The 4769-nt window shown below is 33.5% G+C and overlaps 1 pseudogene; it reads left to right on the top strand.

Moving 5' to 3' along the window:
* The first annotated feature begins 812 nt into the window (after window positions 1-812).
* On the top strand, window positions 813-3890 carry LOC111369097 (annotated as a pseudogene).
* The last annotated feature ends 879 nt before the right edge of the window (window positions 3891-4769 follow it).

Genomic DNA, 4769 nt, shown 5'->3' with positions numbered 1-4769 from the left:
CAATGGAAACAAATTTTAAGAACAATGATAAAAGTGAATATCCTTTAAATTGACAATTTTCATGTAAAACAAAGTCAAACGAATGTCAAAAAACACTTTTACTTCAACATTTTTCACGTGAAAAATTATATCAATCAAACACAATAATTTACAATTTTCAGGAAAACAATTTCTAGGTAATTCAATTCCCTGAAATTCATTTTCTTTCCACCCAAATTTCATCTTTACAATCAAACAGACCCTAAAAGATAGAAAATCATGCTTTAAGATATTGTACCTAGAAATTTATGGAAAATCAATTTCCTAAAAAATTTTGTCAATCAAACAGGCCAAAAGTGGCCAAAAGTGGAAGTTGAAATTCGAATTGCAAGCTCCATAAAAATTTTCGGGCCTAATCGTTGTAGTAGACAGTTATTACTCTCTATTGGTCGACGTCTAAATTTCTCCATCGTTTTCGGATTTTATAAGGTAATTTTTTTTCTCTTTCTGTATCTATTTATTATTTGTATTTTAGATCTTCATTTTTGATGTCGTAGTTTATCAATTTTGTAAATTTATACTGTTTGAATACGTATTGTATATAGTGAACTCAATTTGCTTAATTTTGCCTTTCGTTGCCTAAATTTCGAGTTTAATTTTTGAATTGTACTGGCTTGATTACTTATTATATGATTTTCATGTTTTCTAGACTTCAATGTGCTACTCTTGGTGGACCGAGTTATTTGTAATTTCGATCTTCATTTTTTGAATTTGTATTTATTATTATTATTATTATTATTATTATTATTATTATTATTATTTTAACGATTCTATGTTTAGCGTATACTTAACTCAAAATATTCTAATTTTAACTTCATTACATAAATTGTAAGATTCTATGAATTATTCTTGTTGGCTTAATTGTTATACAATTTGTGTTTTTCCTAGACTGGAATATGTAACTGCTTATATATGTTAGTCAACTTAAATTGCTTAAATTTTGCTTACTTCGTTATATAACTTATGTTTTCTAGATTTGAATGTGCCACTCTTGGTGGATCGAATTAGTAGTACTTCAGATCTTCATTTTTGAACTTGTAGTTAATTGATTTTTTTTTTTTCTTTTGCTGCTTCTATATATTGCATATTGAACTTAAATTACTCTAATTTTACCTTCATTACATAAATCTATAGATTTTTTGAAATGTACTGGTTTGCTTAATTTGTTATCCCATGTTCGTGTTTTATAGACCTGAACATGCAACTGATTGAGTTATTTTCTAATAGTTAGGCCGGCTTTAGTTGTGAGTTAGCATCGATTACATGTAGCGTACGTTTTTAAAGGTCTTCTGCCAAAAAATTATAGATCTGGCGACTTTAGTTGCTTCAACAATTACATATTACCATGTTTTCCATTAGTAACTTTAGATTTTAGATAATAATTTTATCTATTTACATAAATCTCTTAGGTTAAGGGTGTTTGTAAAAGGGTTTGTAATATTTCTTTATATTTCCAGGCAAAATGAGAGAAATTCTTCACATTCAGGGTGGTCAATGCGGCAACCAAATAGGATCAAAGTTCTGGGAGGTTGTATGTGATGAGCATGGCCTAGACCCTACTGGGCACTATGTGGGAACCTTAGATTTGCAATTGGAGCATGACAATGTGTACTACAATGAGGCCTCTTGTGGAAGATTTGTCCCTCGTGCAGTGCTCATGGATCTGGAGCCTGGAACTATGGACAGTGTCCATACTGGTCCATATGGGCAGATCTTCAGGCCTGATAACTGTATATTCGACCAGTCGGGGCTGGAATCTACTTGGCTAAAGGTCATTACACTGAGGGAGCTGAGCTTATTGACTCTGTTCTCGATGTTGTGCGAAAGGAGACTGAGAACTGTGACTACCTTCAAGGTATATTTTTAATGACTATTAAAAGCTTTTCGTTTTTATTAGACTGAAATGTTGAGGAAACATTTTGATACATGTAATATGCATTGATATGCAAATTATATTCCTGTAATTTATTGGTTATGGTCTAGCAAGTTACGGGTCTAACATTTGAATCAAAATTTTTGCTGGCATATCACTCTAACCTTATAAGCTTAGTGATTCATTATGTTGAAAAACATTTGCGTAACCTAGGTTAGGTAATCCAGAAGTTGATACTTTTATTAATGAAATGTATCTAAGCCCCTGCTTCGTGGGGATTAAAATAAGATTTTAAGTAGATTTTAATAAAAGTATATAAAATGAGGAGTTGAAAAGTTATTGGTCTAATGCAATGTGTGGTTAAAATTAATTGTTGACTTTGACTTAGATCAAAATCTTGATTTTAATTTCTACCAAATAGAGGCAAATTCTAATGGTTGTCTTTTTGCGGGGTTCCAAGTCTGCCACTCACTTGGTGGGGGAACAGGTTCTGGAATGGGTACCTTGCTGATCTCAAAGATCAGGGAAGAGTACCCTGACAGAATGATGCTCACATTCTCTGTGTTCCCATCACCAAAGGTTTCAGATACAGTGTTTGAGCCATACAATGCTACCCTTTCAGTGCATCAGCTTGTTGAGAATGCAGATGAATGCATGGTACTTGACAATGAAGCTTTATATGACCTCTGTTTCAGAACTCTCAAACTTACTACTCCTAGTTGTGAGTATATTTTACTGAACTTACTGTCGAACTTAGTGTGGATTGTCTGGCATATTATTAGAAGATTTTATCACACTTTGTTGCTTGTCTTTCAATATTTTATTTTATTTTTTTTTTCACTTGAAAAATCATATTGTTAAAAACTTGAATAGGTTCGTGGCAATGACAAAGTAACAACAATTGGATCACTCTTCAACGTATTTCATATAAAAATCTGTACCTGCCAAACGAGGTTTTTAATAATTAGGCAACACTACTCAGTATAACAAAATTTACCTCTTTTTGATCTCACCTTTGTAATTTTATTTTGTATTTCAGTTGGTGATCTGAACCACTTGATTTATGCAACCATGAGTGGGGTGACTTGCTGCCTCCTATTCCCTGGTCAACTTAATTCTGATCTTCGAAAACTTACTGTCAACCTAATTCCATTCCCCTATCTGCATTTTTTCATGGTGGGGTTTGCTCCTCTGACATCTTGCAGTTCCCAGCAATACCGTGCTGTTGCAGTCCCTAAGTTGACCGTGTGGGATTCCAAGAATCTGATGTGTGCTGCTGACCCCCACCATGGACGCTACCTCACTGCCCCGGCCATGTTCAGAGGTAAAATGAGCACAAAAGAGGTGGAAGAACAAATGATTAATGTTCAAAACAAGAACTCTCCTTACTTTGTCAAGTGGATTCCAAACAATGTGAAATCAAGTGTTTGTGCTATCCCACTAGAGGGCTTTCAATGGCATCCACCTTCATCGGGAATTCAACCTCCATTCAGGAAATGTTCAGAAGAGTGAGTGAACAGTTCACTGCTATGTTCGGTAGGAAGGCTTTCTTGCATTAGTATGCTGGGGAAGGGATGGATGAGATGGAATTCACAGAAACAGAGAGTAATATGAATGATCTTGTGTCCAAGGACCAACAGTACCAGGACGCTACAGCAGATGATGAAGGTGAATACGAGGATGAGGAAGAAGACGAGGGCACATGTGAAGATTCTTATGAAAATTCATAAATGTAGTTTCTTCTATTGTATTGGGTATGTGATTGTACTCAATTATCGGAGTCCTAAAAATGTTCTACTTTTTTTTCTCCAGTTTATTAGAAGCCGGGAAGAAAGCGAGCAGGTTTTTGTGAAGAATGTTGGCTAGCTTTCTGAGTGATCCTAGTTGTGTTATATGTTAAAATTTTCAGAACCATTACTTTTTTTTTTTTTTTGTAAGTTTGTAGTCACCATTTATGCTATTGTACGTTTCCTAGTTATATCATTTTGTACAATTTGTTTCTAGGTAAATGCTCCTTATGTTAACAAACTTCTTTCATGTCTTTTAAATTATAAAAGAAATGATGCAGCTAAAGAAAGGTCAATCACAGTTGCTGGCTTATTTGACACATAAACTGCTTCATCCATACTAAATCCTTTTCAAACAATACATCTACGGAAGTCCCCACAAATGATGATCAAATCAGAAAATCCCCTTCATTGGAACTGTTGAAACTACACTTATTGCAACATCGGGTGTAAGTTGAACACTACAAATGGCATACTCCACAAAAATCACGTGAAAGTCACATTGAAAGTTAATCAACCTTTACTTATTTATCTCTTGGCCTCATTTGCAGTTCCTGGACGAGCCTGTAGACAGGGGCGGAGTCAGGAATTTTGTCCAGTGCAGGCAAAATTTAATCAAGGTCGAACTTTTCGGTTATAGATTCAATGATATTACGACAATATTAAAAACGATATAGCATCAATACTAATAAGATGATCATCTTCTTCCTAATTCTAGGATTTGTAGCAAATTGTGCAACATCAAAATTCATTTTATTCGATATCTCTACATCAATATTTTCTACGAAATATTTTATTTTAAAGAATCTTTCCATTGGCACTTCGCACTAAAATAAATCACAAGTGACAATTAAATACTAGTTGATAGGAAAATAACTACTAATTTTTACAAATTAGTAGAACACCATAAAATCATCACTAATTATTTAACTAATTGACAAAAATCAAGATTTCAAGAATCCATCACAAATATTACTAATATTCAACATTCACATAATCAAAATTTCTAATATTAAACAGAAAAATCACATGATAAAGAAAGTTTTTGCTGCAAATTTGAGGACCAAGAA

The sequence above is a fragment of the Olea europaea genome, chromosome 2 (assembly GCF_002742605.1).
Source record: "Olea europaea var. sylvestris chromosome 2, O_europaea_v1, whole genome shotgun sequence".
In the NCBI taxonomy this organism is placed as follows: Eukaryota; Viridiplantae; Streptophyta; class Magnoliopsida; order Lamiales; family Oleaceae; genus Olea; species Olea europaea.
Note: the sequence above shows the minus strand (reverse complement) of the source record. Positions and strands in the feature narration are given on the sequence as shown.